The sequence below is a fragment of the Zalophus californianus genome, chromosome 13, assembly GCF_009762305.2.
Source record: "Zalophus californianus isolate mZalCal1 chromosome 13, mZalCal1.pri.v2, whole genome shotgun sequence".
Taxonomy (NCBI): domain Eukaryota; kingdom Metazoa; phylum Chordata; class Mammalia; order Carnivora; family Otariidae; genus Zalophus; species Zalophus californianus.
In genome coordinates, this window is record NC_045607.1 from 30,017,740 (window position 1) to 30,042,937 (window position 25,198).

General features: G+C 39.4%; 1 long non-coding RNA gene and 1 pseudogene across 1 annotated transcript in view; both read left to right on the forward strand.

Moving 5' to 3' along the window:
* LOC113934927 overlaps positions 1-25,198 on the forward strand; it is a 210,307-nt gene that overhangs the window by 91,486 nt on the left and 93,623 nt on the right. The window lies entirely within an intron of this gene.
* Positions 8,472-8,908, forward strand: LOC113934926 (annotated as a pseudogene).

Sequence of the window (25,198 nt, forward strand, 5' to 3'; positions counted from 1 at the left end):
GACACTGGTCTAGGCCTGGCATCTCAGCAATGAAAAGCAGCCAGGCCATCAGAATGTTACTTCTATAAGGGAGAAGACAGAGAAATAGATGCAATCAGAGGACACAGAAATCTGCTGTGATGGAGGAAGCACAGGGCACTGGAGAGCCCAGAGCCAGATGGGGGAGGCCAGGGAAGACTTCCCCATGCATCAGCCAGCGCCTGAGCCGAGTCCTCAAAAAGAAGCAGTACTTGTCTAGAAAACAAGCAGCAAAAACGTGGACTGCATGAGAGGGAGAGGCACAGTAGAAGGACAGGGAGGTGTGAGAGAGTGTGGCTCAGTAGCGGAACTTCCAAGTTCCTTGGCCTGGCTCCCCTGCACACATTATACACTCATCTTTCCTGTCCTCTCCTGAGAGGCTTTGATTTTGACTTGATTTCCCACAGCTATGAACAAAGGCTTAAATGCAAAGTAGAAATGAACAGGGTCATACGAAATGAAAAACTTGTAGATGGATACCTTTTGGAGATGAAAGCAAAAACATTTTACAATATTCCTTAAAAGCATATGATTTTGCTTCTAAAGATTTCAGGCTGCCTCTTGATTTCAAACAGCAGAATAACTGGCTGTTATTATTGGTTTCTTTTTCTTTAAGATTTTATTTATTTATTTGACAGAGAGAGACACAACGATAGAGGGAACACAAGCAGGGGGAGTGGGAGAGGGAGAAGCAGGCTTCCCGCTGAGCAGGGAGCCCGGTGCGGGGCTTGATCCCAGGACCCTGGGATCATGAGCTGAGCTGAAGGCAGGTGCTTAAGGACTGAGTGACCCAGGTGCCCCTATTGGTTTCTTTTTTCTTTTTTTTTTTTTTTTGCCTATCTAAAAGATTTTCCTTTAATATTCTCCACCAATTACAGAGTAGTGGAAAGGTAAATAACACGGGAAAATTCCAGAATTTACAAATGCCATAGTAACAAGGCAGGATACCTAAAGAATGCATTGCTTAAACTATAAAATAATTAGAAAAGAATAGGACTGAATATTTTTGTCTTTGTCCTATTTTTATGTAAATGAGGATTCTTTAAAATGTGCACATCCCACATTTATTTAGGCCATGTAGAAATGAATAAAATAAATTAAAGACAATGACGCCACAGAGAGGAGGATTCCCAGTACAACACAAAAATACGTTGAGAGGATGATAAATCAGTAAAGGTTAAGTATATTCCTAAGGTGAAATTCCTAGGAAATTAGCTAATTGGAATGGTTGTCTTTATAACGGATGAGGTTTACCACTAAACTGAAAACTACAAATGTTTGTGCAGCTCACCAGAACTACCAAGATTGTCTATCTGTTCAATCCGGTTAAGAAAAATATTTAGAGGGGCGCCTGGTGGCTCAGTTGTTAAGCGTCTGCCTTGGGCTCAGGTCATGATCCCGGGGTCCTGGGATCGAGCTCTACGTCAAAGGGGAGTCTGCTTCTCCCTCTCCTCCCTGCTCATGCTTTCTTCTCCCTATCTCTGTCTGTCTCTCTCAAATAAATAAATAAAATCTTAAAAAATATATATTTAGAGAAAAGGTGAACATATCCATTCAAAAATATGTTCAATATCATTTTAAGTCAAGGGAATTCCACCTGCTAGAATGGCATATAAAAAAGTTTAATTTGAAATCTTGAATCTTTCCCTGCCTTCTAAAAAAAAATATTATTTATCCCCATAAGAATGTATCAGCATTTCTACATTATAAAGAAAAGAACCTATGCTTTCCTTTCGATACACAGGTCAACCTCTTTCTTCAAACCAGTAGATTTATCAAGTACTACTCATTCTTCTTACCTTGTAATTAGCTGTGATTTCCTTCAGGACTATAGTTCTTAAGACATGCCTTCTAGGGGCGCCCGGGTGGCTCAGTCGGTTAAGCGTCTGACTTCGGCTCAGGTCATGATCTCAGGGTCCTGGGATCGAGCCTGGTGACAGACTCGTCTGCTTGTCCCTCTTTCCTCTGCCCCTCCCCCCGCTTGTGCTCCCTCTGTCTCTCTCTCAAATAAATAAATCTTTAAAAAAGAAAAAAGACATCCCTTCTAACAGAATTAGCTTGGGGTATAGAGGGGAGAGAGGACATGGAGATCAAGCTGAGAGAGTATTCATGGAGTCAGAGAGTTCCTTACTAAATTCATGTGATTGTTACAACTCCCTTACTCCAAAGGTCCCGGTGTAGAATTCGCTCAGTGTTTCTGAAGGATTGCTGGGGCTAGTGTCAAGAGATCAGTTTACACGAAGAACTTTGAAGTCTCCCTTATAAGGCTTTATCCTCACAACAGAGTTGCAATGGCACACAGGTTGGATCCAGGAGTAACAGGCCAGTGACAGAAATTGGACAAAGAGGGGAGAGGATTCTAGGCCCAGAGCAGTGCCTGTCCCTGAGATTATTTTCTGACCCAGCCTTGATAATCCAAAACATGAGTTTGGGGCAAAGGGCCAAAATAGAAAACCCAGAATCACCATACTCTCTAAAACACTGAAAAGGAAAGTTAGTGCCTGCAGGATCGTGCCAGAGATTTCATTTGTTTGACAGGAAGCTGACAGATGCTTCCTTTGCATCAACAGGCTCCGCATGGCATCAACACCCAAAGTCGTCACTAGCAGTCACCCCTGTAGGGCTCCGGAAGAAATGGGTAATTGTAGGTTTGACGCCTGGACTTAGCCTTTGCCTGAGCGCAAGAGCTGGGGTTCTCTTAGTCGAACTAACCTCCGTTTTCTCACCTCTAGTCCTCCATGGGTTTTCCTTAAGGCTGTAACAGAACATTGGGGGCGACTGAAGATATCATCACATTAGTCCTTTCACTATGTCATTCCTTCCCAAGACGTATATGGGAAATCTTTGCTTTGCAACTGGAGAATGAGGGAGTTTGCTCCAGAGAGAAGTGGTAAGAGGAGAATGGCGAGGGAAGGGACAAGGCCCCAGTGGGCTCCTAGGCCTGTGTTTCCTATCTATTCCTGGAAGGGTAGAGGACTGACAGCCACACGCCTGTCCTCATGAGGTTTTTGTCAAGAGGGATAGCCAAAATTGCACTCATCCATCCAAATGAGACTTTTGGAGACAAGGAGAGCTGTTTTGAGGGCACTGATGATACCGTGAGGTCACAGTCAAGGAGCAAATATCTTCTTCTTTCATCAGCTTGCATGGAACTCAGAACAAGTCTCTCCCCTCAGGATTGGATTATTTTAAGAGCAACTGGAGTGGGTGTCCTTAGCAGGTACATTGCGGTTCTCAGGGGAGGCAACTGGCAACATTGTGGGTTCTCTGGGCCATAATATTAGTGGGTGACAGCTGTGAGGAAATGGAAAACAGAGTAAGAGAGGACAAACAGCATGTTCGCCGGATGCAGGCGGCTGCAAATGATTCATTGTAGGCACAAAGAAGTCCACCTTCAGAAACTCTTGAAATAACTCCTTTCAGAAAGAAAACTCTATGTAAGAAATTGGATTTTTTTCTGTACTCAGTCCCCCATGTCTGGCACTCCACATGTATTTGTTGTGGAACACATTCAGGATGCTTTTGGGAAGCTGATTTCCAACAATTAGTTCAGTGAGCACTTGAGCTAGCATTCTTTGATCATTTAAATATTTGTGGGACATAACTTTCTAGACACAAAGTCGTGGGTGATATTTGTCTTGTGGGCAGAGCAATTTCGTTTAGGTCAGTCTGTGAAAAAGGCTTTTCTCTTTGGGATAGGGGTGGGGGAAAGTGGGTAGAGGGGCAATTAGGGCAAAGGGTGGGTGTGATTTCTGCAGTGGCAAATCCAGGGAGTCTGGGCACTGGTTCTGTTTTTATGTGTGGAAGGATGCTACTGTGCTCTCCCGATTCCCTTCGGCTTCACTGATCAGACAAGGCTGCCCACAGCCATGTGGACAGCCTCGGGGCCCTCCAGAATTGAGCTGTCCTTAGTGCGTTTCTCAAACACCAAGACATGAGGTATTCTTTTTTTTTTTTTTTTTTTAAGATTTTATTCATTTATTTGACGGAGAGAAACACAGCGAGAGAGGGAACACAAGCAGGGGGTAGTGGGAGAGGGAGAAGCAGGCTTCCCGTGGAGCAGGGAGCCCAATGTGGGCTCCATCCCAGGACCCTGGGACTATGACCTGAGCCAAAGGCAGATGCTTAATGACTGAGCCACCCAGGGGCCCCGGCATGAGGTATTCTTAAGGATATAACAGAACATTTGAGATGACTTGAAGATATCATCACATTTTTCCTTTCAGTGTGTCATTCCTTACTAAGAAATTTTTACAGGAAATTTTTGCTTTGTAATTGGAGAGCCCAAAGTTTCCTTTGAATCAAAAACTTCCTCACACCAGTCTGTGCCAAGGATCTGATCATCCACGTGAGGCAGTCTCCGTGTAACGTGCCTGTTTAAAATGCAAATATACTGGGGCACCTGTGTGGCTCAGATGGTTAAGCGTCTGCCTTCGGCTCAGTTCACGATCTCAGGGTCCTGGGATTGAGCCCCGCATTGGGCTCCCTGCTTGGTGGGGAGGCTGTTTCTCCCTTTCCCTCTACTGTTCCCCCTGCTTGTGCTCTGTCGTGCTCTCTGTCAAATAAATAAAAAATCTTTAAAAAAAATATTTTAAAAAAATAATGAATAAATAAAATGCAAATATACTACCTTGGAAGGGTAACATATTAATCCATTACCAGCCATTAATACCACAACACAAATTAGTTTGTCAGCCACTGAGTAGGCATTGCCTCAGGGAATGGGACATAGGGCAGATCTGTTACTTTTTCCGCATCTTAGATTACGATTTATTATATAAACAAAAATTGCAGCAGCAATAAAAAAGTCTAAAACAAGGACCAAATTCCCCCCATGTTCCTACTGTAGTAACATATTGTTTTATCTGGGTTCCCTTTCATTTCCTATTCAAATTTTTCAGCCTTAACTCAAGTGTTTCTCATTTTTTTCTGAACAATAATAGCTAACATTTATTAAGTGCTTACTGTGTGCCAGGCACTGTAACACTTAAATTAAATCATGTCATCGAAACAACAGCTCATGAAGGAGATACTATTTTATCTTCATTTACACGTGAGGGGACAAAGGCCCAGAGTAGTTAAGTAACTTGCCAAAGCCAGTAAATAATTCAAACTCAAGCATTTGGCTCCAACATCCATGCTTTTAACCCCAGGACCATGCATCCCATTTACCAGTAAGGAAACTGAGGCATCTATGAGTTAATTAACTTGCCTACAGTTCCTTAAATAAAATGTGGCAGAGCCAGGGTTTGAGCAGGCTGCCCGGTCCTGAGCCCACCCTCTTAACTGCACTGTACAGATGACTGAAACTTTACCCTTGTTGATACAGGCCTTGAATGAGGTTGATAGCATTATACCTATTTTACAATGGGGGAGTTCAAGACAACTGATTAATTTGCCCAAGTGCAGATCATAAATGACAAATCCAGGTTATAAATCCAGATTTTCTGACTTTAAGTTCAGTATTTGTTTGTTTATGTTCCTTTTTATCTGCCTCTATTGACATTCAGTTTTTTCAACATACATATGATCTGTATATGTTCATATAATATAATTCAAGAACACTTTCCCTTGTTACTAGGTAGTTTTTATAATTTGCCTTCTATTACCAGCCCAATAGTACCCTGGGGTTATGAATCATGATGTACTTAAACACCATGGTTAAATTTTTTGTGGTTTTTTTTTTTATATATTTTTCTGCTGTTATAAATAAATGTCACAATAAAGCCATCTGTGCAGTATCGTTTTTCTTTTAAACTCTTTTTTCAGGAGTGACAATGTATAGCATCTCTCATTTTGTTTGATTTTCCAACAACGATTCAACCTTTTGTACAAAACAGAGCATCATCTCCTTGCAGACAACAATAGCAACAGGCACTTTCCCGGCAGCCTCTATAACGTGAGCTGCCTGGAGAGATTTAGACTTTTCTACTCTGTGGCTTCTTCAGAGGCATTCAGCAAATCAAACTGTGCTACCCATTTGGTGACAGAGTGACCATTAGCTGGAACATGGCCTTCTCCTTTTTGGTGCCAGCTTTCTTGTGGGCTGCTTTGTGCAAAGACCCAAGCCTGAATCTCAGGAATGATTGCCGAGGTTGGGCTTTGGATTGATATCACCACTGGGAATAGAAACGTACTTCTTAAAAAAAAGAAACATACTTCTTAGAATTGCCCCAACCCCCCAGCACCTGCCCCAACTGTGCCTGCCCAGTTGGGCTAAAGAGCACAGATACCCAGTAATAAGTTGCGCATCTCTCTTGGTATCATCACCAAGACAAAGTAAATTCCTAAAAGTCTTGCTTCATCTGTCTTCTAGAATATAAATTCCTTGGGAACAGAAACTATGTCTTGGTTGGGTCTCATTGTGGGCTCTTGACCCAGCCAATTCGCAAATGTTAATTGATGTCTTCATATGTTGGTCAGGATGGGTGCCTTATGCCTTATAGTTAGTTAACTCAAAGAACCACTTTCCCTAAAATGAAAGATTGATGATTATAGGGAGACTTTGTGTACTTTGGAACACATTGCAGAAATAATCTATTTATGCTAATTATCATGTCTCATTCCATAACATTTTCACAAAGTGAAATATTGATTTTTAAAAATAAAAATAACCTTGAAAAAGTGATAGGTAACATTCTGCACAGAACTGATAAAGAATTATTTTTGATTAATCTAATCTCACTACATAAATATATTTGAGAAAATATGTATTTTGCAAAGGTTTATTTTTTTATAAATTCTTCTCAGGGTTATATTTTTCTGGAAGCACTCTGACTTAGAAAAAATAAGGTCATCATAATATCTTATTCCAAAATAAATTATTAAGTTAAACAAAATTTGGAGTTAAAGTGTTGATGCCAGGATAGAGGTAAATATTCATCCATCTCAGGCACAGCCGAGAGCTTTCCTTATTTGATGCAAAATATGGGACAAGTTCTTGAGAAAACCTGTATGTCTTAGGGCTGTTTATGTCATTGCCACTTTGAACATTTTCAATATTTAATTATGAACTTTAAATTTGTTTATCTCACAACTGTATTCTGTGTAGCAACTGAGCATGAATTGTAACCAGCTGGGAGGAAAGAAATAGAAATATACTGTGATAGGGGCGCCTGGGTGGCTCAGTTATTAAGCATCTGCCTTCAGCTCAGGTCATGATCCCAGGGTCCTGGGATCGAGCCCCGTATCAGGCTCCCTGCTCTGCAGGAAGCCTGCTTCTCCCTCTCCCACTCCCCCTGCTTGTGTTCCCTCTCTCGCTGTGTCTGTCTCTGTCAAATAAATAAATCAAATCTTTAAAAAAAAAGAAGAAGAAATATACTGTGATAAGCTCTAAATATAAAAATATCAATACATCAGTGTTGTTAGTCAATAACAAGTGAGTTAGAAGCTATTAAATATGACCATTAGGTAATTTCTCAAGTTCTATAGTTTTCATAATCTATAGAGCAAAATTGATACTTGTGTTATGACCTAAATTTCAAATTCTGTTTTATAGAAATTAGGAAAAAAGGGGATCAATTATAGAAATAATTAAATCACTTCTGAGGCTTGCCTCTGGAATAAAATCCCTGGAAGCTTTCTGTCCTTTTCTGTACAGTATATTAGGTTCCCAACTATAAGCCCATAGGGCATCAGAATAGTTGATCAATGATAAAATATAATGGTTCTCAAACTGTTACAAGAAAGTGTAGGGTTCTGTGGAAGTACATCGCTGACTACTGCAACAGCAGAGAGAGGCCAAAGACTCAAGGATCCCAGCTCTCCCATGACTTTCCAGCCAAGTGGTGCCATGTTTGTCTGTTTTATAGATTGTCCTTCCATCTGAAAGTTCTTTCTTTTTTTTTTTTTTAAGATTTTATTTATTTGACAGAGAGAGACACAGCGAGAGAGGGAACACAAGCAGGGGGAGTGGGAGAGGGAGAAGCAGGCTTCCCGCGGAGCAGGGAGCCCGATGCGGGGCCCGATCCCAGGACCCAAGGATCATGACCTGAGCCAAAGGCAGACACTTAACGACTGAGCCACCCAGGAGCCCCCTGAAAGTTCTTTCTTGGGAATTCACAGGGGAGGAAAAGTTCCACTGATAAAACTATTGCATTAATTTAATGATGATTTCATAGTCCAAGTAAAGAATAGGTCAAGTCAGTCATTTATCTTTTTAATTTCCTTTGGCATTCTAGACAAAACAAAATTTTAGGTTAGATTTAACTGGTTACTTAAATCAATCTACAAAATAAGAGAGGGATTAATAGAGACCAAAAGGAATGTGTTTGTATCTTTAAGTGATTTAATATACGGAAGAACAGAGATAAAATTGAAGAGGACTAGCACAGTAAGTCAAGTGGTAGGGAAAAAGAAAAGAATGTAAAAGTCAAAAGTCCAGTCCTAGTCCCAAGCTGTTCCAGGAAAAGCATCAGGGAGCAACTACACTCTAGGAAAAGCAAATAGAAGCCATGTTTTGAAGGCCCGTATTACAGGTATTTCATGAGTTGTAAGACATGAATCTGAAATAGCTAGCAGCTTGGTTCTCAAAAGATCTCTGAATCATGAGCAGTTACTTAGGTGAGTGGGTCAGGATCTCGTCATGAGACAGGTGGAAGGGAAAAACCCAGCCAATATTTTCTCTAGCAACGAATGAGATGTGCAATCAGGGGAAATTTTCGTGAAACATACCAAATGGGTGATGTCAGTCAAAAGACAATAAGGCACAGAATTTCAGTATTCTGATAAGGTCTCAGAGATGTGGCACATCGGTATGTGAAAAAGGGGTCCCAAACATATGCAGAAGGGAAAGTAGGCGATGGTGAATACACAGATAAAAACAATGTGAGCAACAACAATCATGGCTAATAACATATTTCTGAGTGACCAAACCAAAGACAAGGCATAGACAGACTGGACAATTCTTTGGCCATTGTTTGGTACAGTCTCATTTCCAAACCATGTAGAGTCTGTATAGTTCCTAAGGACAAGAATTAACATATTCTTTTATATATAAATTTTAAAAAGAGCTAAAAGTCCAGAGGGGAAAAAATGTAAAAATATGTTTTCACTTCAAGCTTTGATTTAGATATTTAAAGTGGGAAATGTTATTTTTTTTAACACTGATTTAGGCTTATCACTGCCAAGATTTTTCATGGATCTTGTAATCTGAGATTATAAACTAAAAATAGAAGAAAAGAGGCTTACCTGGGAAATAAGACTCAAAGGAGTGTAGACTGTAATAAAGCATGAGGCTTCCCCAGGAATCAAGGTCTTTCTCTGTCTAGTAGAAACTTCAGTTTACTCTTTTGCCACATTATTCCCTCAACAAGTATTTACTAAGGCTTTGCAATGTGCCAGTTTATTCTAGGTCCAGGAAAATATGATGAATGGCTTTACTGTCTCCATTAGAGAAAAGGAAAGTAATATAGTTGGAAACTTTTGAACCCCCACTCTTATCCCACCTTCTAGGTTTCGACAGTTCTTTCTAATATTTTTTACTAGTATATATCACATTTGTTTTAGTAGAGTTATTTTTGCATGTGTTATTCCTTGTACTAGACCACAGACACCTTAAAGGTACAAACCATGTCATGTTCCTTGAGCCCTGATATGTTGTCTTCTATACAGCAGGTATTCAATATATGTTTAGTGAATTAAATGTTTAAAAAACATAGATATCATTTAAATTTTCATAAAACACGCCTTCAATAGTGATTGTAGAGCAGGCAGAGGATGAACTTTCCTTTACTTGCTGTTGTGCTAGGACACAGTTAGTGTTACACAGTACCTTTCCTCGAAGAGCTATCATATTATTTCATTTATTTTCACGAGTGGCCTCAAAGGTGAGTAGAGACAGGTATTATTAACTCTATTTTTTTGAGGGGGGGAGGAGCAGAAGGAGAGGAAGAGAGAGAATCTCAAGCAGGCTCCATGCCCGGCATGGAGCCAGACCTGGGGTTCAATCTCATGACCCTGAGATCATAACCTGAGCTGAAATCAAGAGTCGGATGCTTAACCAACCAAGCCATCCAGCTATATCCTTAACTCTACTTTAAATATGGAACAGATCAGTAGCTGAAATCATACTAAATATCATTTATTTTATAGGGGAGAAATCCAGGTCAAGAATGCAGTTTTCATACCTCATACTTCAGTTGTTTTTTTTTTTTTTTCCCATAAGTTTCCACTATCTAATTAGCCAGTGTGCCTGGCCAGCCACTCTCTCTATTTTGGTCATTGAGGTTGATTATATAGGGAGAGAAAACCTCACATTACTGTTCGCACACCAAATAATTCTTGCCAAATATCTATTCAAATGATCAGATCTGTATGTCGGTGAAATCACTTGAGAGTTACTTAATGCCATGTTCAGACATGAGATGCTTATACTGCATACAGATGTGCCAGATGGTGAGAAATAAAAACATCACCTTTTCATCTGTTTATACAATATGTATTTTAGAATATTTGAAATATTTATTATGTGCTAGGCACTGGGCAAAACTTCATTGAGTTTACAGTGTAGTGGGGAGATAAAAATAAGCAAGCAAACCCTTAGTGGGTTTAATTTAATAAAAATTATTAAATGCAATGAAAGAATCAAATATAGTACTATGACAGAGAACAAGGTGGAGAAGAAACCTATTTAGAAAGCGTAATTAATCCTCGTATCACCCTTAGGAAGTGATCATCAAGCTGAGAAGGATCCAGCCATGTGAAATTCCAGAGAAAGCATTTCATAAAGAAAGAATAGAATGAAAAAATAGTATAAAGTGGGTGAAATCCTAGAAATGAAAGTAAAAGGCAATGTGACCAGAACATAGTGAAAGATATGAGTTGAGATTCTAGAGATAAGGAAGAGTCACTCCGCACCAGGCCTTTTAGGCCAGTATATGAAGTTTGGATTTAATTCAAAGTGCAATGGAAATCCTTTGAAATATTTTAAAGCAGACAAGTAGCAAAATTTATTTTGAGAGATCATCCTGGATACTACAAAGAGAATAGATTGCGGGGAAAGGGTCAGTTAACAGAGTAGGGAAGCTTGGGAGATTGTTGAAGTAGCTCCAAGGATGACTATATTTATATGGCTTAAGTTAGAGTGCTGGTAATTGTTGTGGAGAGCAGTGAAATATGAGATGTAATTTGTTAGTAAAACCTGCGGGACTTATTAATAGATTAGAAGTGGGGGGATTGGGAGAAGAAAGAATAAAGGATTTTTCCCAGGTCTCAGGAGTAAGCAGTGAGGAGAAATGTTGAACCATTTACTGACATGAAGAAGACTGTGGATGGAATAGGATCGGAAGACCAAGGCTAACTATGGGTTGTTCCTAGAATATCCAGACGAAAATATCAAATGGAGAGTTATATACATATAGGTGGTCTAAGAAAAGGTTGGGCCCAGAGATATAAATCATAAGTCACCAGCATACAGATGGCATTTAAATCTGTGGACACATGAAATCTACTACTGAATAAGGCCTTTGGGGGCGGGGGGGAAGGTCTATTACCAAACACTGAAGAGCCCAAACACTTAGAGATCAGTAGGGGGGGGGGGAATCAGTAAGAGAGGCTGAGAAGAACAAAGGGATAGGAAGAAAACTAGGAAACAGAGACGTTACCAAGCAAGAGAAGGAGGCTGTAGGAGGATCCTCAGTGTCAAAGTACGAGGAGGGCAGAAAGCGTAGACTAGATTTGGCAACATGGATATGTCAGAGATCTTAACAAGAACGGTTTGGGAGAGATGCTGGAGGCAGAAGCCAGACTGGAGCAGATTTGACAAATGAAGAGCACTGGACATAGGGCTTAGAGAACTCTTTGGAAAAGGTTAGCAGTAGAAGGGCCATTCATGCGTTTGAGTCTTTTATTCATGTCACTCATTAAATTAATTAAGCAAAGAATGTCTAATTCTAGCAATGAAATTTTCTGATGTTCCCTTCAAGATATATGAGTTGCAAAATGTGCTTGGAATGATGGAACGACTTGATCTGACATACAGAATTGTTGACAGCCAAATAATTGTAAAAGAATGTCCAAAAAATGATAATTTTTGTTTCAAAACAGTTGATTGTAGGCCATTTTTCTGTCAGTGGTTAAAAGAAAGGACTAATTGTCTATTGAGAATTTTGCTAGCATTTATTAATAAAACCTAAACATGAAAAAATAAGAATATATGTACCCTTTTTATCTCAGTGACAGGAAGCATATATATAATTAAACTAGGAGTTTCTTGGGGTCACTGAGGAGCACAGTCAGTGCTAAGCTAAAATATTTGTTCTCAAGATGCTTAAATGGAGATGTGACATCAGCACTTTTAAATTATACAGCAGGGTCAGCATGAATGATAGATTAAGATCTGTGAGAGTTTGAAGAAGCGTGAAGATACATTCCTTATGTGTTTTAATTAAACTTACATGTTATACAACAAAATTTTATGGATCTGAGCCTTTATATAACTATGACAAAACTGTAGAATACAAGTTAAAACAGATGCTTCATTGAGCCAGGGATATATTGTGAATGTTACAATGAAACCTCATTCTCGTATAAAAAGATATGATTTTCCTGCCAAGTTGTGCCTTTCAGAAGCATGGTGACACAATCTTTTCCAACATTTCCTTTTTATCCAGATAAAAGTTCTACAGGGAATATCATCTATTACAAAAGGAACAAAATTAAGTCCTGTAGCTGTTAGTGGTCTTTCAGGTGCAAGTGACAGAAGACAGAACTCAAAATAGCCAGTAGAAGAGGTAATCCCCCGGGTGCCTGGGTGGCTCAGTTGGTTAAGCGACTGCCTTCGGTTCAGGTCATGATCCTGGAGTTCCTGGATCGAGTCCTGTATTGGGCTCCCTGCTCAGCGGGGAGTCTGCTTCTCCCTCTGACCTTCTTCCCTCTCATGCTCTCTCTACCATTCTCTCTCTCTCTCTCTCTCAAATAAAAATCTTTAAAAAAAAAAAGAAAGAAAAGAGGTAATCCCCCCTGAATCACATGACAAAAAATGAGAGATGGAGCCTTGGCAAAGGTACTCCTAGGAAGGTGGACAATGGATATTATGCCATAAATAAGGAAGTTGCATTCCAATCAAACAGGATCAAAACCACATTATTGACTAACCTTTCTAAAAATTTACATGGGTTGTAGAGATAAAGACTAGAGAATAAAAACTATCTTTTCATTAGAATAGGCTACCACCACTAAGATAAAATGCCTTATCTAGGTCAATTCCTTTGAGAAAGTAAAATTTTAATTTTCCTTTTTTAAAATGATTTTAGGTATCTTTACTGAAATAAAGAGATTTCCTACTGTTCTAATTAGCTTCTCATGTGCCTCCCCAGAGATTTTTCTGATGTATACACAAGTGTAATACATGAAAGGTTTACCTATATATTTAGAAATAATCGCCATAAATCTGAATTTCTATCAGGGAACTAAAACTATATATAAATTACTCTGACCTATCTTTCGTCTATAAGCAATGGGTTATCTACTAGTTAATATCTTTCTAATTAAATGATCTTTCAAGTTCTTCTCACTCTTAAAGGTAGAATTCCTAAATCTGTGTTATTTCAAGTAGAATACAACACATTATATTTTCATTTTTACCTAGGAAGGCTTGTATTAGCTAATCGAAAGAAATGAAACTCTGTGTAAGATTTATACCATATTTACTTTACCATATTTATACATATGAAAAAGTCCTCATGTGTGTATGCACATAGTGTCTTCTCAACTTGGAAAATATCTCTGGATGACAATCCTTGTACTAAGTGATGAATGAACAGAGATACTTTTTCATTTCCAAATATACCATCTTTGGGGTTTTTTATGTTAATTCCAGTATAGTTAATATACAGTGTTACATTAGTTCCACGTATACAATATAGAGTCCACAATTCTGTACTTTACTCAGTGCTTACCATGACAAGCGTACTCTTAATCCCCTTCACCTACTTCACCCTTCTCCCCACCCAACTCCTCTCTGGTAACTATCAGTTTGTTCTCTATAGTTAAGAGTTAAGAGTCTGATTTTTAGTTTGTCTCTTTTTTTTTTTTCTCTGTTTTGTTTCTTAAGTTCCACATATGAATGAAATCATATGGTATTTGTCTTTCTCTGACTTACTTCACTTAGCATTATACCCTCTTGATCCCATCCACACTGTTGCAAATGGCAAGATTTTGTTCTTTTTTATGGCTGAGTAATATTCCATTGTATATATGTACCACTTCTTTATCCATTCATTTATTGATGGATACCTGGGTTGCTTCCATAATTTGGCTATTGTAAATAATGCTGCAATAAACATAGGGATGCATATATCTTTTTGAATTAGTGTTTTGTATTATTTGGATAAATACCTAGTAATGGAATTAATGGATCAAATGGTAATTCTATTTTTAATTTTTTGAGGAAGGTCCGTACTGTTTTCCATAGCGGCTGTACTAGTTTTCATTCTCACCAGCAGTGCACGAGGGTTCCTTTTTCCTCACATCCTTGCCAACACTTCTTGTTTCTTCTGTATCTGATTATAAACAGGTATGAGGTAATACCTCATTGTGGTTTTGATTGGCATTTCCCTGATGATTAGTGATGTTGAGCATCTTTTCAAGTGTTTGTTGGCCATCTATATGTCTTCTTGAGAGAAATATCTGTTCATGTCTTCTGCCCATTTTTAATCGGATTATTTGTGCTTTGGTGTTGAATTGTATAAGTTCTTTTTTTATTTTTTAAAGATTTTTATTTATTTATTGAGAGAGAGAGAGGATGGTAGAGAGAGAGCATGAGAGGGAAGGAGGTCAGAGGGAGAGGCAGACTCCCTGCTGAGCAGGGAGCCCGATGGGGGACTCGATCCCGGGACTCCAGGATCATGACCTGAGCTGAAGGCAGTCGCTTAACCAACTGAGCCACCCAGGCACCCAAATTGTTTAAGTTCTTTATATATTTTGGATACTGACACTTTATGGGTTATATATCACTTGCAAATATCTTCTCCCATTGAGTAAATTGTCTTTTAGTTAAGTTGATTATTTCCTCCATTGTGCAGAAGCTTTTTATTTGATGAAGTCCCAATAGTTTATTTTTGGTTTTGTTTGTCTTGCCTCAGGAGAACATATCTAGAAAAATGTTGCTATGGCCGACATCAGAGAAATTACTGCCTGTGCTCTCTTCTAGGATTTTTATGGTTTCAGGTCTCATATTTAGGTCTTTAAACAATTTCGAGTTTATTTTTGTGTATGGTGTAAGAAAGTGGTCTGGTTTCATTCTTTTGTATGTTACCTGTCCAGTTTTCCCAACACCAGTTTGTTGAAGAGACAATCTTTTTTCCTTTGCATATTTTTGCCACTTTTTATCAAAAATTAATTGGTCATACAATCATGAGTTTATTTCTGGGCTCTCTATTCTGTTCTATTGATCCGTGTGTCTATTTTTATGCCAGTATTCTACTGGTTAGTACAGGTTTGTAGTAAATCTTGATATCTGAGATTGTGATACCTCCAGTTTTGTTCTTCTTTTTCAAGATAGCTTTAGCTATTTGTATCTTTTGTGGTTCTATACAAATTTTAAGATTATTTGGTCTAGTTCTGTGAAAAATGCTGTTGGTACTTTGATAGGGATTGCATTAAATCTGTACATTGCTTTGGGTAGTATAGACATTTTAACAATATTTGTTTTTCCAATCCCTGAGCATGAATATCTTTCCATTTGTTTGTGTCATCTTCAATTTCTTTCATCAATGTTTTATAGTTTTCAGAGTACGGGTCTTTCACCTCTTTAGTTAAGTTTATTCCTAGGTATTTCATTAATTTTGGTGCAATTGTAAATGAGATTGTTTTCTTAATTTCTTTTACTTCATTATTAATGTATAGACATGCAATAGATTTCTATACATTGATTTTGTATCCTGCAAACCTACTGAATTTATTTATTAGTTCTTTTAAATTTTTGGTGGTCTGTTGGGTTTTCTGTATAGAGTATCATGTCAACTGCAAATAGTGAAAGTTTTAATTCTTCCTTACCAATTTAAATGCCTTTTATTTCTTTTTGCTTTCCGATTGCTGTAGCTAGGACTTCCAGGACTATGTTGAATAAAAGTGGTGAGAGTGGAAATCCTTGTCTTGTTCCTGACCTTAGAGGAAAAGCTCTCAGTTTTTCCCCATTGAAGATGATATTAGCTGTAGGGTATATATATATATATATATATAAAACCTTTATTATGTTCAGGTATATTCCCTCTAGACCTACGTTGTTGAGGGTTTTTATCGTGAATGGATGTGTTGATTGGTTTGCGAATATCAAACCACCCTTGCATCCTGGGAATAAATCCCACTTGGTTGTGGTGAATGATTATTTTAAAAAATATTGTTCGATTTGGTTTGCTAGTATTTTGTTGAGGATTTTTGCATCTATGTTCATCAGAGATATTGGCCTGTAGTTCTCTTTTAATGTCATATCATTATCTGGTTTTGGTATCAGGGTAATGCTGGCCTCATAGGATGAATTTGGAAATTTCCTTCTTCAATTTTTTGAAATAGTTTGAGAATAGGTATTAACTCTTTAGATATTTGATAGAATTCATCTGTGAAGCCATCCGCTCCTAGATTTCTGTTTGTTGGGAGTTTTTTTATTACTGCTTATTTCATTGCTGGTAATCAGTCTGTTCAAATTTTCTATTTCTTTCTGGCTTGGTTTTGGGAGGTTATATGTTTCTAGGAATTTATCCCTTTCATTGAGGTTGTCTAATTTGTTGGCAGATAATTTTTCATAATATTCTCTTATAATCCTTTGCATTTCTGTGGTGTTATTTCTCCTCTCTCACTTCTGATTTTATTTGAGTCCTCTTTTTTTTTTTCTCAGTGAGTCTGGCTAAAGGTTTATCAGTTTTGTTGATCCTTTTGAGGGGCTTGGGCGGCTCGGTCGGTGAAGCATCCAACTCTTGATTTCAGATCAGGTCGAGAGATCAAGCCCCGCATCAGGCTCCACACTCAGTGGGGAGTCTGCTTGAGATTCTTTCCGTCTCCCTCTGCCCCTCCCCATGCTCTCATGCTCTCTCGCTCTCTAAAATAAATAAATAAAACTTTAAAAAAATTTGTTGATCTTTTCAAAGAACCAGCTCCTGGTTTCATTGATCTGTTCTATTGGGCTTCTTTTTTTTTTTTTTTAAGTTTCTATTTCGTTTATTTCTGCTCTAACCTTTATTATTTCTTTCCTTCCCTGGTTTTGGGTTTTGTTTTTCTTTATCAAGCTCCTTTAGGTGTAAGATTAGGTTGTTTATTTGAGATTTTTCTTGCTTCTCAATAGGCCAGTATTGCTCTAAATTTCTCTCTTAGAACTGATTTTGCTTCATCCCAAAGATTTTGGACTGATGTGTTTTCATTTTCATTTGTCTCCATGTATTTTTTTTAATTTCTTATTGTTATGTTAATCACCATACATTACATCATTAGTTTTGGATGTACCGTTCCATGATTCATTGTTTGTGCATAACACCCAATGCTCCACGCAGAACGTGCCCTCTTTAATATCCATCACCAGGCTAACCCATTCCCCACCCCCCCCAAAACCCTCAGTTTGTTTTTCAGAGTCCATCGTCTTTCATGATTCGTTTCCCCCTCCAATTTCCCCCCTTCCTTCTTCCCTTCCTGCTATCTTCTTCTTCTTTTTTTTTCTTAACATATATTGCATTATTTGTTTCAGAAGTACAGATCTGTGATTCAACAGTCTTGCACAATTCACAGCACTCGCCACAGCACATACCCTCCCCAATGTCTATCAATCAGCCACCCCATCCCTCCCAGCCCCCATCACTCCAGCAACCCTCAGTTTGTTTCCTGAGATTAAGAATTCCTCTTTTCAGTGAGGTCATATGATACATGTCTTCCTCTGATTGACTTAACTCACTCAGCATAACACCCTCCAGTTCCATGCACGTCGCTGCAAATGGCAAGATCTCATTCCTTTTCATGGCTGCATAATATTCCATTGTGTATATATACCACTTCTTCTTTATCCATTCATCTGTCGATGGACATCTTGACTTTTTCCACAGTTTGGCTATTGTGGACATTGCTGCTATAAACATTGGGGTGCACGTACCCCTTCGGATCCCTACATTTGTATCTTTGTTGTAAATACCCAGTAGTGCAATAGCTGGATCATATGATAGCTCTATTTTCAACTGTTTGAGGAACCTCCATACTGTTTTCCAGAGTGGTTGCACCAACTTGCATTCCCACCAACAATGTAGGAGGGTTCCCCTTTCTCCGCATCCCCGCCAACATCTGTCATTTCCTGACTTGTTAATTCTGACTGGTGTGAGGTGGTATCTCATTGAGGTTTTGATTTGGATGTCCCTGATGCCGAGTGATGTTGAGCACTTTTCTGTGTGTCTCCTGGCCATTTGGATGTCTTCTTTGGAAAAATGTCTTTTCATGTCTTCTGCCCATTTCTTGATTGGATTATTTGTTCTTTGGGTGTTGAGTTTGAGAAGTTCTTTAGAGATTTTGGATACTAGCCCTTTATCTGATATGTCATTTGCAAATATCTTCTCCCATTCTGTCGGTTGTCTTTTGGTTTTGTGGACTCTTTTGCTATGCAAAAGCTTTTTATCTTGATGAAGTCCCCATAGTTCATTTTTGCCCTCGCTTCCCTTGCCTTTGGCGATGTTTCTAGGAAGAAGTTGCTGCGGCTGAGGTCGAAGAGGTTGCTACCTGTGTTCTCCTTTAGGATTTTGATGGACTCCTGTCTCACATAGAGGTCTTTCAACCATTTGGAGTCCATTTTTGTGTGGTGTAAGGAAATGGTCCAGTTTCATTCTTCTGCATGTGGCTGTCCAATTTTCCCAACACCATTTGTTGAAGAGACTGTCTTTTTCCATTGGACATTCTTTCCTGCTTTGTCAAAGATTAGTTGACCATAGAGTTGAGGGTCCATTTCTGGGCTCTCGATTCTGTTCCATTGATCTATGTGTCTGTTTTTGTGCCAGTACCATACTGTCTTGATGATGACAGCTTTGGAATAGAGCTGGAAGTCCGGAATTGTGATGCCGCCAGCTTTGCTTTTCTTTTTCGACATTCCTCTGGCTATTCGGTGTCTCTTCTGGTTCCATACAAATTTTAGGATTATTTGTTCCATTTCTTTGAAAAAAGTGGATGGTATTTGGATGGGGATTGCATTGAATGTGTAGATTGCTCTAGGTAGCATTGACATCTTCACAATGTTTGTTCTTCCAATCCATGAGCATGGAGTGTTTTTCCATTTCTTTGTGTCTTCCTCAATTTCTTTCATGAGTATTTTATAGTTTTCTGAATACAGATCCTTTGCCTCTTTGGTTAGATTTATTCCTAGGTATCTTATGGTTTTGGGTGCAGTTGTAAATGGGATCAAATCCTTAAATTGTCTCTCTTCTGTCTTGTTGTTGGTGTATAGGAATGTCACTGATTTCTGTGCATTGATTTTATATCCTGCCACTTTACTGAATTCCTGTATGAGTTCTAGCAGTTTTGGGGTGGAGTCTTTGGGTTTTCCACATAAAGTATCATATCATATGCAAAGAGTGAGAGTTTGACTTCCTCTTTGCCAATTTGGATGCCTTTTATTTCTTTTTGCTGTCTGATTGCTGTGGCTAGGACTTCTAATACTATGTTGAATAGCAGTGGTGAGAGTAGACATCCCTGCCGCGTTCCTGACTTTAGGGGGAAAGCTCTCAACTTTTCCCCATTGAGAATGATATTCGCTGTAGGTTTTTCATAGATGGCTTTTATGATATTGAGGTATGTACCCTCTATCCCTATACTCTGAAGAGTTTTGATCAAGAAAGGATGCTGTACTTTGTCAAATGCTTTTTCTGCATCTATTGAGAGGATCATATGATTCTTGTTCTTTCTTTTGTTAATGTATTGTATCACGTTGATTGATTTGCGGATGTTGAACCAACATTGCAGCCCAGGGATAAATCCCACTTGGTCATGGTGAATAATCCTTTTATGTACTGTTGGATCCTATTGGCTATTATTTGGTGAGAATTTTTGCATCCATGTTCATCAAGGATGTTGGTCTGTAATTCTCCTTTTTGGTGGGGTCTTTGTCTGGTTTTGGGATCAAGGTAATGCTGGCCTCATAAAACGAGTTTGGAAGTTTTCCTTCCATTTCTATTTTTTGGAACAGTTTCAGGGGAATAGGTATTAATTCTTCTTTAAATGTTTGGTAGAATTCCCCTGGGAAGCCATCTGGCCCTGGGCTTTTGTTTGTTGGGACATTTTTCATGACTGCTTCAATTTCCTTAGTGGTTATAGGTCTGTTCAGGTTTTCTATTTCTTCCTGGTTCAATTTTGGTAGTTGATACATCTCTAGGATTGCATCCATTTCTTCTAGGTTATCTAATTTGCTGGCATAGAGTTGCTCATAATATGTTCTTATAATTGTTTGTATTTCTTTGGTGTTGGTTGTGATCGCTCCTCTTTCATTCATGATTTTGTGGATTTGGGTCCTTTCTCTTTTCTTTTTGATAAGTCTGGCCCGGGGTTTATCAATCTTGTTAATTCTTTCAAAGAACCAGCTCCTAGTTTCGTTGATCTGTTCTACTGTTCTTCTGGTTTCTATTTCATTGATTTCTGCTCTGATCTTTATTATTTCTCTTCTCCTGCTGAGTTTAAGCTTTGTTTGCTGTTTTTTCTCTAGCTCCTTTAGGTGTAGGGTTCGGTTGTGTATTTGAGTCCTTTCTTGTTTCTTGAGAAAGGCTTGTATTGTTATATACTTTCCTCTCAGGACTGCCTTTGCTGTATCCCAAAGATTTTGAACAGTTGTGCTTTCATTTTCATTGGTTTCCATGAATTTTTTTAATTCTTCTTTAATTTCCTGGTTGACCCATTCATTCTTTAGTAGGATGCTCTTTAGCCTCCATGTATTTGAGTTCTTTCCGACTTTCCTCTTGTGACTGAGTTCTAGTTTCAAAGCATTGTGGTCTGAAAATATGCAGGGAATAATCCCAATCTTCTGGTACCGGTTGAGACCTGATTTGTGACCTAGGATGTGATCAATTCTGGAGAATGTTCCATGGGCACTAGAGAAGAATGTGTATTCCGTTGCTTTGGGCTGGAATGTTCTGAATATGTCTGTGAAGTCCATTTGATCCAGTGTGTCATTTAAAGTCTTTATTTCCTTGTTGATCTTTTGCTTAGATGATCTGTCCGTTTCAGTCAGGGGGGTGTTAAAGTCCCCCACTATTATTGTATTGTTGTCAATGTGTTTCTTTGCTTTTGTTATTAATTGCCTTATATAATTGGCTGCTCCCATGTTAGGGGCATAGATATTTACAATTGTTAGATCTTCTTGTTGGATAGACCCTTTAAGTAGGTTATAGTGTCCTTCCTCATCTCTTATGACAGTCTTTGTTTTAAAATCTAATGTGTCTGATATAAGGATTGCCACCCCAGCTTTCTTTTGGTGTCCATTAGCATGGTAAATGGCTTTCCACCCCCTCACTTTCAATCTGGGGGTGTCTTTGGGTCTCAAATGAGTCTCTTGCAGACAGCATATTGATGGGTCTTGTTTTTTTAATCCATTCTGATAGCCTGTGTCTTTTGATTGGGGCATTTAGCCCATTTACATTCAGGGTAACTATTGAAAGATAGGAATTTAGTGCCATTGTATTGCCTGTAAGGTGACTGTTACTGTATATTGTTTGTATTCCTTTCTGGTCTATGCTGCTTTAGGCTCTCTCTTTGTTTAGAGGATCCCTTTCAATATTTCTTGTAGGGCTGGTTTCGTGTTTGCAAATTCCTTTAGTTTTTGTTTATCCTGGAAGCTTTTTATCTCTCCTTCAATTTTCAATGAGAGCCTAACTGGATATAGTGTTCTTGGCTGCATATTTTTCTTGTTTAGTGCTCTGAAGATATCATGCCAGTCCTTTCTGGCCTGCCAGGTCTCTGTGAATAGGTCTGTTGCCAATCTAATGTTTCTACCATTATAGGTTACAGATCTCTTCTCCCGAGCTGCTTTCAAGATTTTCTCTTTGTCTCTGAGACTCGGAAGTTTTACTATTAGATGTTGGGGTGTTGACCAATTTTTATTGATTTTGAGAGGGGTGCTCTGTGCCTCCTGGATTTTGATGCCTGTTTCCTTCCCCACATTAGGGAAGTTCTCTGCTATAATTTGCTCCAATATACCTTCTGCCCCTCTCTCTCTTTCTTCTTCTTCTGAGATCCCAATTATTCTAATGTTGTTTCGTCTTATCGTATTGCTTATCTCTCGAATTCTGCCCTGGGATCCAGTAGTTGTTTATCTCTCTTTTTCTCAGCATCTTTATTTTCCATCATTTGGTCTTCTATATCACTGATTCTCTTTTCTGCCTCATTTATCCTAGCAGTTAGTGCCCCCATTTTTTATTGCACTTCATTAATGGCCTTTCTGATTTCAATTTGGTTAGATTTTAGTTCTTTCATTTCTCCAGGAAGGGTTTCTCTAATAACTTCCATGCTTTTCTCAAGCCCAGCTAGTATCTTTAAAATCATGATTCTGAACTCTAGGTGCAACATCGTACTAATGTCCGTATTGAGTAGGTCCCTGGCAGACGGTAGTACCTCTTGTTCTTTTTGCTGAGGTGATTTTTTTCGTCTTTGCATTTTGTTCGGAGGAGAATAGATGAATGAGAGAACAAAATGCTAACAGGTTAACAACGTCCCCAGCAAATACACTCTAAATAAATCAGAAAAGACCTGAAACCAGGGGAAAAAAAAGGGAAAGAAAGAAAAAAGAAAGAGAAAAAAAGAAAAAAGAAAAAGAAAAAGATAAAAACAATCAAAAACAGAACAAAACAAAAAAAAAACAGAATATGATCAAATATGATCAGGCTAGTGCATAGATCAGTGCCACACACTAGATTTTGTGTGTACTTTGGTCTGTTAGAAGAAAGTGCCTCCTAAAATTTTAAAGAAAGAAAGACTTATGTATGTACAAAATAAGGGTTGATACAATGAAGGGATGGAAGATGACTGTAAAGATGAAAATTATAAAAGATTTTTTAAAAGGAATTGATAAGATAAGAAGTTGTTTGAAAAAAGATAGGAGATTTAAAAAAAAAAGAAAAAAGAAAGGGAGAGAATGTGATCAGGTAGGAGACTAGAACAAAGCCATACACTAATGATTTAGGGTATATTTTGATCTGTTAGAAGAAACTGTATCTCAAAATTTTAAAGAGAGAACAACTTATATATATATATATATATATATATATATGCCAAAAATAAGGGTATCTACTATGAAGGGATAGACTATGACTTTAAAAATGAAAAATAAAAAATGTTTTTTTCAAAAAGGGATTGATAAGATGTTGGTTGAAAAAGGGAAAAAGAAAAATTAAAAAAAAACAGTTAAAAATTAACTTTGAAAAACTAATGAATCATGGTAAAAAAGCCATGAATTCTATGTGCAGTATTCCCCTAGCGCTGGAGTTCTCCCATTCTCCTTGATCGGTAAACTTGGTCTTGGCTTGCTGGCTGTTCGTGCTGATCTTCTGGGGAGGGGCCTGTTGCCGTGGTTCCCAAATGTCTTTCCGGAGGCGGAATTGCCCCGTCCTTGCCAGTCTGGGCTAAGCAAGCTGCTCGGGTTTGCTCTCAGGAGCTTTTGTTCCCTGCAACCTTTCTGTACAGCTTTGGAGGATGAGAGTGAAAATGGTGGCCTCCCAATCTCCACCCGGAGGAGCAGAGAACTTGGGGCCCCGCTCCTCAGTGCGCCCCCAGAGAAAAGCAGTCAGTCACTCCCGTGTCCCCGGTCTCCGGCCGCACTCCGTGCTCACCTGGCCTGTGACCGAGCGTTTCTATCTCTGGCACCCGACCCCGTGTGGAGTCTCCAAACCCAGCAGATCCCTGCGGTGCGCTCTCGCGCCGCTCCTCCTGGGGGAGGAAGGGGAGTCTCCCCAGCTCTGCTGCTAGTTGGGTCCCTGCTGGAGGAGCAGTGGCCCGACTGGGCCGTGGATCACAGTTTATGGCAACCCCAAGCTGAGAGCCTGCCCCTCGGCTCCATCTCTGCAGCCGGCTTCCCCGCCCCAAAACCTGGGAGCTCTGCCGCACTCAGGCACCCCCGGTCTTTCTGTGACTACGAGGGTCCTGAGACCACACTGTCCTGCGAGGGTTCCACCCCCGCTTAGCCACTGGAACGACGTCCCTCAGCGGAGCCGACTTCTAAAAGGTCCGATTTTGTGCTCCGCGGCTCTAGCACTTGCCAGAAGCGGCCGGCGGAGGCCCCCTCCCCCGCCGTCTATCCTCCCCAGTATCGCCTCGGATTCACTTCTCCGCACGTCCTACCTTCCAGTAAGTGGTGTCTGTTCAGAGAGTTGTTGCTATTCTTTTCTTGGATCTCCTGTTGAGTTCGTAGGTGTTCAGAATGGTTTGATTCCTATCCAGCTGAATTCCTGAGACCAGATGAAATCCAGGTCCCCTACTCCTCTGCCATCTTGCTCCGCCCCCTGTCTCCATGTATTTTTTGATTTCTAATTTGATTTCTTGGTTAAACCATTCATTGTTTAGTAGCATGTTATTTAACCTCCATGTATTGTGCTCCTTCCAAATTTTTTCTTGTGGTTGATTTCTAGTTTCACAGTGTTGTGATCAAAAAAAGGTGCATGGTAATGACTTCAGTCTTTTTACATTTGTTGAAACTTGTTTTGTGGCCTAAGATGTGACCTATTCTGAAGAATGTTCCTTGTACACTTGAAAACAATGTATATCTGCTGTGTGTTGCATGTGCACTACTGTTGTGACTAAGCCATGTGTGCCTTCAGTCCAGTTGGTCTGCAATGGCTGTCTGCCTGTTGTGGGCAGGGGTTGGTCCCTATGTTGTTAATGGGCCAGTCTAGGGCCACCTTGGGCTTGAATTGAGTCAGATCAGTCATGATCAGATGCAGTAGCACCAAACTGCCAGGGTTGTTTCTATTGCCATGCTTGTGGCACCACTTTGGATGTGTTCAGGCCAAGGGTATATTAGAGGGGGTGAGTCCTCAAGAGAGCACAAGGGAGGGGTGGGGGGTAGAGCGCTGGTCTGCTGTGGGAAGGGAGCTGCAGTCACCCAAGAAAACTCCTGTCCAGGCTGAGATGCAAGGGGCATTTCCACAGGAGAACATGAGGGCAGGTTGTGTGGTGCCAGCAAGGTCTATGTCAGCCCTCTGCAGGAGGAGACCTGCACCTGCCAAGGAAAATTCTACTGGGA